Source organism: Mus caroli, chromosome 13, assembly GCF_900094665.2.
Source record: "Mus caroli chromosome 13, CAROLI_EIJ_v1.1, whole genome shotgun sequence".
In the NCBI taxonomy this organism is placed as follows: domain Eukaryota; kingdom Metazoa; phylum Chordata; class Mammalia; order Rodentia; family Muridae; genus Mus; species Mus caroli.
Window position 1 is genome coordinate 19,351,486 of NC_034582.1, and position 13,635 is coordinate 19,365,120.

General features: G+C 41.0%; 6 non-coding genes across 6 annotated transcripts; all 6 read left to right on the forward strand.

Moving 5' to 3' along the window:
* Positions 1–7,439: 7,439 nt before the first annotated feature.
* On the forward strand, positions 7,440–7,510 carry Trnag-gcc. Its single transcript has one exon. It is a non-coding gene; the product is annotated as a tRNA-Gly (tRNA).
* Positions 7,511–7,930: 420 nt separating this feature from the next.
* Positions 7,931–8,002, forward strand: Trnam-cau. The gene has a single exon. It is a non-coding gene; the product is annotated as a tRNA-Met (tRNA).
* A 370-nt stretch (positions 8,003–8,372) lies between these two features.
* Trnas-uga lies at positions 8,373–8,454 on the forward strand. Its single transcript has one exon. It is a non-coding gene; the product is annotated as a tRNA-Ser (tRNA).
* Positions 8,455–9,254: 800 nt separating this feature from the next.
* Trnaq-uug lies at positions 9,255–9,326 on the forward strand. Its single transcript has one exon. It is a non-coding gene; the product is annotated as a tRNA-Gln (tRNA).
* A 503-nt stretch (positions 9,327–9,829) lies between these two features.
* On the forward strand, positions 9,830–9,901 carry Trnaq-uug. Its single transcript has one exon. It is a non-coding gene; the product is annotated as a tRNA-Gln (tRNA).
* A 2,288-nt stretch (positions 9,902–12,189) lies between these two features.
* On the forward strand, positions 12,190–12,271 carry Trnas-gcu. The gene has a single exon. It is a non-coding gene; the product is annotated as a tRNA-Ser (tRNA).
* Positions 12,272–13,635: the final 1,364 nt, after the last annotated feature.

Genomic DNA, 13,635 nt, shown 5'->3' on the forward strand with positions numbered 1-13,635 from the left:
CTCCCTCTCCCTCTCCCTCTCCCTCTCCCTCTTCTTCAGTTTTTCAAGAGAACAGGGTTTTTCTATGTGACAGTCCTGACTGTCTGGAACTCACTCTTATAGATCAAGCTGGTTCCAAACTCAAACTCACAGAGATGTGCCTGTCTCTGCCTCTGTCTCCCAAGTGCTGGGATTAAAGGCCTGAACCGTAACTGCCCTGCTGGTGTGTTTGCCAGCATATCCTAAATTATACATAATAAGTGGGTTTCCCTGTGGTGTTATTTTACATTATAGGATGTATTTTGATCATATTCATCCCTTATCACTCTCACTTGACATCACCCTGACTCCTGTCCCCCCCCCGCCCCCCTCCTCCACTTCCTTCCTCCCAGTTGGACCCCTTCTATCTTCATGTTTGTGTCTGTGTGTTCCAGTTTCATCAAGGGTGCTTATAGGAACACGACTAAGGGTTCCTTAAAGTAGGATAGGCATTTTACTGTGGCTTTGGAACTCATAACTTCCACACAACCATTAATTGCCTATAGATCCTCAGGGCAGGGGAGAGCCCTATGAGCCCCTCCCACCTCCTTAACAGGACCAATCAAAGGAAAGTGATCACAGCAGCTGAGAGTTCAAAAGTGCAACTAAAAGCTTTATCCTGCCTGGAAGACAGCAGTCCTTTCTTTTTTCTCTCTCCTCTGAGATATTCCCTGAATCTTGTATTGGGTGATAACAGATTTCCAAATTTTTAAGGGAGCATTCAGTAGTCCCTTCCTTTCAGCATCTTGGCCAGTTATAAATCTCTGCAGTTACCACTTCTGGTTTCAGAAAGCAGCTTCTCTGACTGTCCTAATCTATGGTTGTAAATGCAGACAATTGTTAGAAGGTAATTTAACCAGTATATCCATTAACACAACAAGGACAGTTGCTTTCTTACCATGGCCTATGACCTCCCAAGTCTGGAGATTTCTCTTCTCTGGAGTAGGACTCAAATTCAACTGGTTATTCCAGTTAACAGAACTGTCACTGCCACACCAGTAGGCATGCCTTGCCTGGCTGCTGGAGGGTAGCATGCCATTTCATAACCGAGTATGATTGTTGATGAATTCCCTTACCACCACCACAAACACCAATCTGCATAGAACCATTCATAGTTATGAGGACTATTCAGCAAGAAGGAAGATCCTAGCTTGGTTTTAGCTTCATTTTCCCATGTCTACTCACGAGGGTATGTGATGTCTTCAATGGAGGGTTACCTTCTAGTTCCGGTGGGCAACCGGGGACAATGGTAATGACCAATATTGTTTCTAAGGCCCGAGGGGGCCTTCCTAGGCAACAATTCATAGAGAAGTAGCCCATCCCTCTTTGGGTTTTCACTTCATAGCTAGTGGCTTCTAGGAAAGTCTTTATCCATTAACAAATCTGTTAGAACTTTCTTTCTTTCTTTCTTTCTTTCTTTCTTTCTTTCTTTCTTTCTTTTTTTCTTTCTGTTTGTTCATTTATTTATTTTGGATTACATTTAATTACTGTGTGCAGATGTGTGTGAAGATCAGAGGACAACTTACCAGAATTGGTTCTCTCCTTTCACTGTGTGGATCCTGAGACAAGGTCTCACTACGTAGGCTTGGCTGGGCTGGAACTTGTTATATAGAATAAGCTGCCCATTGAACGAACTCACAGTGCTGAGATGAAAGGCCTGTATCACTCTATCCACAATTGTGGCTTTCTTACACACACAAAATGAGCTTGTGTTTTATTCCATTCAATATCTAGTGACCAAATGTATAAGCTATCGCTACCACTTAGAAGGAGAACTAATGTGTACACACAGATGCACAAGCAAACACACACACACTCACACATACCCACACACCAAGACATAAGTGGGATTGTAGAGAAGAGAAAATGTCTTGTGTACTGTATCAATGCAGCACCTGTCAATGAAATGACAGGTCAGTAAGCTTAAGCAGGAAATAGAGGGTGGGGCATCCAGTAGGGAGATAGACTTCTGGGACAGGGCAAAAGAGGGAGACTGGCCCAGGAATATGGAGGAGGTCAGAAGTATGGGAGCTGAGCAGAGGTAATCAGCCACATGGCAGAACATAGATTAGAAAGACCCTAGGGTGTGGTGGTACATGAAGCAGAGGCAGGCAAATCTGAGATCTTGACCAGCTTAATCTGTCTATGTATGAGTTCCAGGGCAGACATGGCTACACAGCAAAACCCTGCTTCAAAACAAAACATCAAAAAACCAAGTAAACAAAACCAAAAATGAACTTGAAAGATGTGTGAAGTTGTTGTTTTCCAGGTGCCACCATACATCAATTAAATTTCACAGCATGTTCCACAATAACTATCCATTCTACCTAGTACTAACCGCATACACCTCTTGGTACGAGATTAAACAATATTTTGTTTGTTTTTATGATTTATCACCTATATTTTCCTGATATGTATAATAATATTTTTTTCTTGAAAAGTGAAAAATATATTTTGTTTTGTTTTTAAAGGCCCAGTAACCCAGCAATCCAGCAATAGCAAACACAATAGCAAACACAAAAACAGCAAGTAGAGCAGCAGAGGGTGCAGCAGCCACCACAGGCCCTCTCAGGGGCTCTCAAGTTTATACCCTCTCCAGATTTTCCAGAATTAAACTGTCTGCAGCAGGCAAAAATGTGTCCCTCCCCCCCCCCCCCCCCCAAAAAAAAAAAAAAAAAAAAACCTCCCCCCCCCCCCCCCGCCCAATATAGCATGGGGCAATCATAGTTAGTGGCTGTGGATAAACTGAAGCAGTCCTGTATCCCACACTTGGGATTAAAATGCAAACATGCATATAACATAACATATAAATAAACCAAAATTCTCACTACACAAGGTTCCCACTGTGGAGAAAATATCAGGTCAGTGTCAAAAAGAGCAAGTATTAACTGGTGATTACAATAAACTATGGTCTTTACAAGAACAAGCCCATACTTGACCCAGGTAAAGAGCAAGCTGTAAGAGTGATGGCAGCCTCTGGCTCACAGGTCAGAGTGCAGGGGTCAGAGTGCAGGGGTCAAAGTGCAGGGGTTCAAGGAATTTTCCACCAAAAATTTCCCTAGAGGTGATTGATTTAAGGACAAGGAGGTGGGTGGGAACGCTGAAGGAACTGAATACTGATTACGTTCTAGAGAAAGGGTTGTATATAGAGAATGATATGACATTAAAAAAAAACCTGGTTTCTTTAACTTAACAAAGTGACAGAGAGAACTCCAGTTGTTGCTGTTGTATTTTGAAGCACGATGCAAAAGAGCACCCAAGGATTAACAAGTAACAAACAAACAAACAAATATACAAAGACAAACAAACAAAAGCTTGGCCACTTCATTACGCTTCATTGTAGCTTGAATGGAATTTCCGTCCACCATGTGTGTTCCTTTCCTCTGATGTTAGGGTGCAACTGTTCTGAATATTTGTTAAAAATGGCAGGACACCGGTCCCGAGAGATGGCCTAGCAGTTAAGAGTGACTGTTGCTCAGGTCTAGCTTCAGGAGATTAGAGTTCAGTTTTCCAACACCGTTATCAGTCTGTTCAAAACTGCCTGTTATTCCAATTCCACAGCATCTTTGACATACTTCTAACCATTTTGTGCTGAGGCCAGTGTGGTCTTGTGGGGACAGAGTGACATGGTTCCTCCTCCTGGGACATGCCCCTGGCATTAGCCTCCACCAGTGTGGATTGTTGCTGTGGGTGTAGGGCTTGTTTGTATAATAATGTGCATATTCCACATTCCTCTGAGCAATGTCCTTCCAGTTAACGTTAATGACTCCAAGATAATCAGAGAGCATGAGGCAAAGGTGTGGCTGTGTCCTTTGGCAAATGGCAAATGCTGGGTCCTTCAGGACAGCCCTTAGAGTTGTGGAAAAGAACTCTAAACACATGAGTTTGAAAATATATAAGAATGTCTCAATTCTGCAAACTGTAAGGATGCAATATGAATTATACAAAGGCAGGTGGATTCCTGAGTTCAAGGTCAGCCTTGGACAGAGTGAGCTTCCTAGGTATGGTTAGAAATGATAATTTCAGTACAAAGTTCCACCCAACTAGTTTATTGTTTGTGCTTAACAAAAGCAGACAGATCTCTGAATTCTTTTGCAACGTTAAGAAAAATGCATGCTTGCTGTCACCTAAGAATCAAAGGGCTGGGGTCAAGGGATGCTGTTTCATAAGACAAAAGGAAACCTGGAGTAAATGACTGGATTAATATATAAAATAAAACACCGGACCTGTGTTCTGCAGGAGATGAACTATCTACAGAATTTTTTTAGATAAAAAGAGAGAATTGCTTGTAGAACTCTCTCTCTCTCTCTCTCTCTCTTTCTCTCTCTCTCTCTCTCTCTCTCTCTCACACACACACACACACACACGACATGAACAGAGAGATCTCTTAGAATAGCAAGCAGAACACAAGTCTTCGGCTTGGATCTATGATTCGACTTTGAGCCTTTCTTTTCGACGCTCCCAGACACCCCGTCTCTCAGAACCCCTCTCCATGCTGAGGCTGGGTAAACACATATACGCACACAAATAAATACTTTGTTTATACATATACACAAATAACTAACCTTTTTAAAAATGGCGGGACAGATTTTATTCGAGTGACTGCAGTGAAGAAAGAGACTGCAATAAACAGCCGAACTCAACTCTCTGTCCTGAGGTTTAGCAAGGGCAGTTAAGGCTTATGGACGGTTGCTGGGCGAGGCTGGGGGAGGAGCCTCATAGGGAGGACCCTCACTAGCTGGTACGGCATAGTTTGGCAGGATTCTTACTAAACTGGGCTAGACAGAGCATGCTTGAGGCCTCCATAACAAGAGTGTCCAAGGAAGCCGCACTGACATGTGGTCAGAGAGGAAATGCTTGTGGGTACTGGGCTTCGGGAAGGCCATCTCACCAACCCATTCTGGAGAACAATGACCAGAGGATTAAGGGGACATGACCCATGATTATAAAGATTCTAGACTTTGGGATGGGGAGGCAAAGCTGAGCTATAGTTTCATGTAGCCCAGGTTGGCCTAAGCTTGCCTGTGTAGTGAAGGATGAATTTGAACCTCAGACCTCGGATCTTCTTGTTCTCAAGATTCTAGTTTTATATATTCCCCTACAAACTAAGAAATGATATATATTTTTAAAATTTTATTTTGTTTCTTGCTTTTTTTTTTTTTTGGTTTTTCGAGACAGGGTTTCTCTGTGTAGCCCTGGCTGTCCTGGCACTCACTTTGTAGACCAGGCTGGCCTCGAACTCAGAAATCCGCCTGCCTCTGCTTCTGTTTCTTGCTTTTTCAAGACTCAGTTTCCTCGTGTAGTCCTGAGTGCTCTGGACCTCACTCTACAGATCAGTTTGGCTTTGAACTCAAAGATCTGCCTACTTCTGGGATTAAAGGCATGCACTCCCATTGCCCAGAGACATTTTGACTTTTTAACACCAGAAAACTGAGTCCACGAGAGTGAGAATCTTTCCCTAGAGCCTAGGGACTTCAGGTAACAATGTTACTGATTTGGCTCTGCCAATGGAGTTGAGGTCCTAGCAAAGGAGTTTATGTTCATGTTTAGAGGCCGACTGCTTCTGTCCGTGTCATTTTTATTTTATCTCATATGAAGACCAGGCTGGCCTCGAACTCAGAAATCCGCCTGTCTCTGCCTCCCAAGTGCTGGGATTACAGGCATGTGCACTCATTTTTGAGTTCAGCATTACTGTCTTCTTTTCTGTTCTGACTCCAGTATGACTTCTAGTGACCACATCTGACAAGGATATTTAACCATATTTAATGACTCTAATATTTGAAATGTTAGATTCTGCCTAATGTATTTCTATAGGGTATTGACTCAAAGATTAAAAAAATTCAGACTAGTCAGGCATGGTGGCACACTTTTTATCCACTCCTTAGGAGGCAGAGGCAGCCCCATTTCTGTGAGTTCCAGGCCAGATGGAGCTATGCAGTGAGACTTTGTTTAAAAAAAAAACAAAACCAACCAAACAACGACCCCAAACAAGCAAGCAAACAAACAAGATCCTGCCAGGTAGCAGTCATTAACCCTGGGGAGAATCTGAGGCAAGGGTCTGTTATGTGATGTGTAGTTTAGGCCAGGTTTGAACCTTGATAACTGAGGATGACCTTGAACCTGTTGCTGTTTTACAGCCCATGTGATGGACTACAGGGTTGTCCCATCACATCCAGCTACAAGTACTTTAACGCCATTGTAGCTAAAGGATTGTCTATCTACCATTTTTCTCATAAATTTAATTTTTTACTCTCCTTATTAACATGAGTTTATCTCCCACAGGTTCATTCTAGCATTCCATTCTCCAGATACTTGCTCAGGAACCAAGATGTTGCAAGTGTTTGTTTATTCCGGGACTCGAGTGAAATACCCATCGGAAGTTTCAGTAGAAAACCCCGAATGATTGCTTATTGGCTTGCACGCAGACTTTTGGGGTGGTTATAAAATATTTTGTACTATGTGTTCAGTAACAGGCTTCTACCCAAGACTCAAAAGCATGATTTTGGAAAAGAAAATTTTCAGCTTATGGATGCCTTCCGATGACCAAAGTAGTCGACATCCTTCGCCCTCGTGAGAGATCCTCCATCCAGGTAAACCGTCCTTAATATCTGACCCATATAATCTTTGGGTTTTCTTTGCCTTGCTTGCCTGGCCTTCTCTTGCCAGGCTAGATAGGCTCTCACTATGTACTTCTGGCCAGTCTGGAACTGCTATGTAGACCGGGGGTGGGATGGGGTTGTGTGGCGGGCTTTTTAGTCTGGGGTGGGTCTGGGATGACATTGACAGAGATCTGTCTGCCTCTGTAGTTTCCGTGCTGGAATAGCAGATATAAGCCACCACACCTAGGTTGTTTCTAAAAGTTTTCATTTTTACTTTTTTTTCTTTAAAAAATTTTTATTTTTAAGTCTTTTTAAATGAGCACCATTTAAACTTTCCTTTGTAAACCAGCTCTTTATTCCAATTTTTAGAAATAAGTAATTAAGAACAAAGTTAGGTAACTCGATCAAAATTTGAGATAATTCTCATACTCTTCAGATCTGTATACCAAATTTAGAACTTAGAGAAATTTGGTCCAGGAAACTGAAACGTTTTCTGCTGTTTCGTTTTCTTGTTTTTTCTTTCTTTTGTTCCCTACTCCACAGCAGTCAATCATAGCTACCAAAAACACCTTGGAAGACACCATACTTCTCTGTTCTGAAGAACGAATAAGATAGACAAGAGGGACCATATTGCGGGCTTTCATTTCATTTCTTTCAGTGAAATAAAAACTCTATTTTTGTTTGAGATAATCTTTATTTTCTAATCATCTTTTAAAAATTGTTGCGTAGTCATTTTCTGGGCATTGGCTTTTTCCCCTTACAAACTAACCAGATACAAGGATACCTTTGTAAGGAGAAAGAAAAGAGCTAGTGCCGTAGAAAGCATTGGTGGTTCAGTGGTAGAATTCTCGCCTGCCACGCGGGAGGCCCGGGTTCGATTCCCGGCCAATGCACTCTCAACTTTTTAAATATTTCTTTTATGAAACCACCAAAACGAAACAAACAAACAAACAAAAACAAAAGTTAAAACAAAACAAAAACCCAATCACAAACAAACAAAAAGTGAAACTGAAAAATATTTGGATCCAAAACGAGGGGTTTTGCAAGTTCAAAGCTTTTACAAGATTGGTATTAAAAGTTCTGACATTAGGTGTGCCTTTTGCCCTGTAACCCGAAACAATTCATGCTGTGCTCCCGAGCTCCAGCTCAGCTTGACCGATTTTCAGCAGGAAAAATTCTAAGTCGGTGAATTCGTTATTGGCTTTCACATTAGTGTAAAGGTTTCAAGTTACTTTTTGTATAATGCTGAATAGGCAGGAACTGAACAGCTTTATCTTTAGTTAAGATTTCCAAAATACCTAAAGTTGCTTGTCAGCAGAGTGGCGCAGCGGAAGCGTGCTGGGCCCATAACCCAGAGGTCGATGGATCGAAACCATCCTCTGCTAACCGTTCTTTTGGACAGGTTTCAAGGAAAACTTTCAATTAGCAATATCAGCGTTTATAGTACCGGACTTTTCGTATAAGAACCACAAGGTGAAATTTACTAATAAATATTTATGTATTCAGTAAAGGTCCTGAGACTGTCATTCAGGTTCCTACATTTGCGATCACTTCGTCATGAATCTCTGTCTGTCCAGAGGATGTTCATATCAGCCAGCTGTTGGGCTATAATTCCTGCTTCCAGTCTTCAATCGCATTGCTTTTAGTACGACGGTAAGTAGTCTAGATCTGTAATTACATTACAGAAATATTGTTTGAAAAATATTTAGGGAATTACTTCTCATGGGAATATATCCTGTCACTACATGTGCTCCTGTAGTCGTGGCCGAGTGGTTAAGGCGATGGACTTGAAATCCATTGGGGTCTCCCCGCGCAGGTTCGAATCCTGCCGACTACGTGTAAGTATTTTCTTGACATGTAGAAACTTGTCCCTACCATCAGCGTAAACATTGAAACACTCCGCTTTCTTTGGCTGAGAACAGAATTTTATTTCAATTCCATTTTCTTCTGTTGAATCTAGCAAGATGTAAGATCATGCCGGTATGACATTGAAGTATGTTTCTTGTCTGAACCCCAAAACCTCGCCTGTACATGCGTGTCTACTCCAGAGTGTATTTAACATTTTGAAATAAATACTTCAAACAAATTTTCGTTTGACCTGCCTGTAGATTGTTTCGGAAGACGAATTTCTGAGTCAAAATAGCAGACAAATTTTAAAACTGTTTTTTGGCTAAGTTTAATTTTAAAAATAATAATACTATTGCTATGTAAAATACCCAGACTTTCTGAGGCGTACAGAGATTGCTGTCGTAGAGTAAAAGTAACAAAATAAAATATATTATTAGCATTATGTGAGCAATCGATTCATTGTGACATGCGGATAAGGACAAAGAAAGAATATAGTTAAATAGGTAAAGCAATTTATTTTGTATCCTAAAGTACTAGTAAATTCTTCGAATTTTATACTTAGCTCCTTTTTTCCAAGAGATTTCTAGGTGTTGACACTTTTTTCTGTAAATTCCGGTGGAGCAAATGTTGATAACTTGGTTTGGCAAACACTCAATTCTCATTTTGCAAGGAGCAGCTAGCTTCAACTATTTTCTAGTAGTGCAGCAATTTTACAAATCCAGATTGCAGAAATGTGCATCAGTCTTCTGACTCTTGGTCTAATATCTACCAAGGACATTCTCTAGCGTAGGCCCCATGGTGTAATGGTTAGCACTCTGGACTTTGAATCCAGCGATCCGAGTTCAAATCTCGGTGGGACCTCGTGACTTTTTTGGCGCACCTCCCTCAGAATTTATCAGTGCATCTATAGCAAGTTCAGAAGTTAGATAGCAACCTCAGGAAGTTACATGGCATCTGAACATTTTCTCAGCTCATCTAAACCCTCCCAAGCTGTACAATCAGATGCTTTCCGTCTGTATTTACCCTTATCTCTTTTCTAAAGTTTTACCAGGAACCACTTTTGTTGGAAACTGCAGATTCTAAACTGGCCAAGTTTGTGCAGACGCGAGGATTAGGGATTCGTCTTGTTTATCCTGGAGCCGAATTCCTTTGTAAAGGATCACTGATTATTGTTTGAACGTCAGTAGATTTTATACATGAATTTAGTTCTAATAAGACAGAACACGTGAGAGGTTTTTTTTTTTTTTGTACTTTGTTTCTGAAGTAAACTTGTCAGGAATTAAAATCTAATCCACACGCTGAGATCAAAAATGCATGTAAATATACTTCAGGTAGTTTATAATGGACAATACCGCCTCACATGTGGCCCCATGGTGTAATGGTTAGCACTCTGGACTTTGAATCCAGCGATCCGAGTTCAAATCTCGGTGGGACCTTCGTTTCCTTTTGCAGTTCTACCAGTTACTGGATCATCTTTGCTTACATTTCTTCCAGTGGCTGGATCCTCCTTCTCAGTTCTGGTCTCTGCTAAGTAAGTATACGGGTGGTCAGAGAGCTAGCTGTTAGAGTGTCCATATTTTTCCTCAGCAATCTTTTCTCTGGAATCTCTTCAAAATATATTTTCGAATGCAAAAAGAAATGTTAGCAATAATCTAACATTAGTTATTAGGAGATATTCAGTGACTGTTTAAGAATAATATGGTATAGTGGATTTTATGCTACACTTTAAAATGTGTTCTGTCCATGTTCTGCTTCTCCTTCCTCTGCATCCATCCACACCTCAAGTCTCCTTAATCACCCGTTAGCTCACCTTCACCTAGTTACAAGTGCTTCCCTTTTTAAAATTTCAGTTTTTCCTTTCTTTTTTTCAAAGTTACTCAAAGTAAAATTGGCTTGTTAGCATGGACTCTGTCTTGGAAAGGTTTGGGGTGCAGTGGTGCAGTGTGCTTATCTTAGGGTTCCTCTTGTTTGGGACACCTCCCCAAGCCCCTACACTCACGGTTTGACATTATTTAGAAGATTAACTGTCTATTGAAAGTGCAAGCGGGACTTTCAGTAATTACCTAGCTGAAGGCACTCAGGATGTACCACGTCTAGCACTTGGACTTCAAGCCTCAGATCTGTCTCAGTTTGGTGTCCTGGCTTTTCATTTTCACCCAAAACTAGGAATATACCCAGCAGGCATAGATAGACACACCTTTAGACTTACACTTTCTCTTCTCAAATCCTACCTCCTTGAGTAAAGGAAGCCCTGGCAACATCACCCACTTTTCTTATTTTTCTTTTTTTTTTTTTTTTGGTTTTTCGAGACAGGGTTTCTCCGTGTAGTCCTGGCTGTCCTGGAACTCACTTTGTAGACCAGGCTGGTTCTTATTTTTCTTATTCATTCTTATCAAAACACACACTCGCCTCCCCCACAATTGCATTGAGTACAGAAGAAAAATAGAAGAGAAATGGAAGCATGTTCTCTGGTGTCCAGAGTCAGGCTTGGAGGTTAGGATCTAGCCTGAGACTCAGAGTTGGTCCCTAGGGTTTGTCTTTGGATGCGGTGCAACCTCACAGCTTCTCCACAGCACACTGACGTCTTTGATTCCAATGGGATGAGGTAGAAACTTGATCAAACAACAACAAGACATTTCACATCTTGACTAGTACGACAATTAAAGAGTCACTGAATATCTCCTGATAACTAATAATGATAGGTGTCACAGGTGTTACAGCCTTTCTTTCCACTGTGACCTTCTACATCAAGTCTACTCTGATGTACAAACACCATGTGTATTCTATCTTTTCTTTTTGTAATGAACCAATGTCCTTTCTTAGTGTATCAGTTATGCCTTTTACTGATTAGGTAGCTGAACAGTTCACCTGGGAGCATCCACCAAGAATGAAACCTCTCTCTTGTTCCTTCCTCCAAATCACGCAAAGCCCTTTCTTACACCTTCTTGCTGAGTCTTCCCAAGTTTCTTCTTACGATGTACTCTTACTTGCAGAGCAACAATTCCAATTCATCTGACTGCAGATGTGTCCTTGGTGATCTTTGCTTGGTTTGGTGTAGAAATAGACAATACTAAGGAATATATCAAGAGGAAATACCAATTGACCAGTTTTGTCACATTTTTCTCTATAAACTAAACAAAACAAAGTCCTCTCAGAAATCCCAGCAAGTCTGTTTCTCAATGTCCACGCTCTGATAAGAACCAATAACAATTTAACACATCCCACCTGGGATCCTTGGAGTCTAGGTTTATGCCACAAGGCAGGCATTTATTTATATTGGAAGCAAAGAGAGGTGCATCATAACTCCAATGATGATATAATTAATATACATGGACACACACACAAAAAGACAAAATCCAATCTTCGTTTTAAAATGAGAGTCATCATAAATGGTCTTCCTTATTCATTTCTCCTGCTGTGGCTTTATCCAGATCCACTTCTTCCCAGCAGTTTGTTACTTCTTTCTTTTTCTCTGATCAAACTAAGGGGACGGGGTATTTATAGACAGCAAAGACTTTGGTTTCATTAATGACAGATGCGATAAAGTGATGAGACTATATGTTTAAACCGTCTAATTCAAAAGCCAAATTAAACTAATGTAATTGTCCTCCTCCTCAAAAAAAAAAAAAAAAAAAAAAATCCCGAAATTCAAATTAATTTTCCCTGACCCGACTCATTAACAGGTACACAGCATAAAAATTTATCCCAAACTTACAGTAGGCATGACGAGGTGGCCGAGTGGTTAAGGCGATGGACTGCTAATCCATTGTGCTCTGCACGCGTGGGTTCGAATCCCATCCTCGTCGTTCAGTTCACTCATGGCTCTGTGAGCCTGAGGTTTTAGCACCGGGCGGTGAAGAACATCTGTACACCTATAACTTCACAAGTGTTTCATCCAAGGCCTTTCACCTTGTTGCCACTTCCGTGCCGCTTGTATGGTAGATTTCTTTCCTCTTTCTTTTCAGGAACAAATTTATTCTCCCTTTTGTCTTCACGTACCTCTCGATTTACTCAATTTCGCATTTTTGAGATTTCAGGCCGGTTTATAGATACGAAAGTTGTCTTACCTTACAGTCTCCCCCTAATATCTCCATCTCATTCTGCCTTTCACTATTTCCTGACTTTGCCTTTTAGGAGTACTTTCTCTCCCTTCCTGTCTCTAGGTGTTATTGTGCGCCAATAATAGAAGCACAAAATTGGTGGGGATCACTAACGAAGATGGTCTCTGAAAATGTTTCTTCTCTTTTATAGATAAGAGTAGAAGGCGACTGTTCAGATTGGAAGCAGGATCCTGCATAACGTGAACACTGTGCTCTGTTTCCGAGATGCTTGATGTCAGGGACACCTGAGCAGTCACACCCTGGCCTTCCCTGCACTTTTTCTCTTTATCTTTTATGTTTTACAAATACCAAAATGTAACATATTTATAAAATAAATGCTTATAGACATTGTGTGTGTATAGACATTGTGTGTGTGTGTGTGTGTAGGGATTTAGGGGATTGGAACTTTCTCTAGGTGTAATGTATCTAGGGCACTGTCACTCTTAAGAGCATACCTGAGTGTGCTTTTAATTGTATGTAAGTGTGTTAGAAAACGGGGAGGTGGATGTGGGGATAGTTTTGCCTTTCTGAGCCTTCCATCTTGAGAAAAGCCAGGCACAATGGTGTCTGCCTGTAATCCCAGCACTTTGTGAGTAGAAAGAGGTGGATTAGAAGTTCAAGAGCATCCTTGGCTACACAGGAAATTCTAGGCCAGGCCCAGTCTACATAAAGAGGGAAAGAGAGAGAGGGAGGGATATATATATATATATATATATATATATATATATATACTTGCTATAACTCTATATGTTTGTACTTGGATTCTGCTCAGTGAAAGAGCTGAATGTAGCTCTGATAACCACAGCACCCATTCACCTTTCAATTGCAGATTAAATATCTGGTGCTTTATACTCGATTTAGTTCCAGCATTGAGACGGAGCAGGAACACATGACTTCCTGTTATAGTGGGCACTGCTGAGTGCTTATGGTGTTAGCATGTATCATGCAATATACACAACTAGCCATGTTTAATTGCTTCTTTGTTTCTTTCCTTTGTTATTACTGGGGATCAAGCTCAGGGTTTCATTTAGTGATGGGTAAATGGTTTACCATGGAGAAAAATGCCCAGA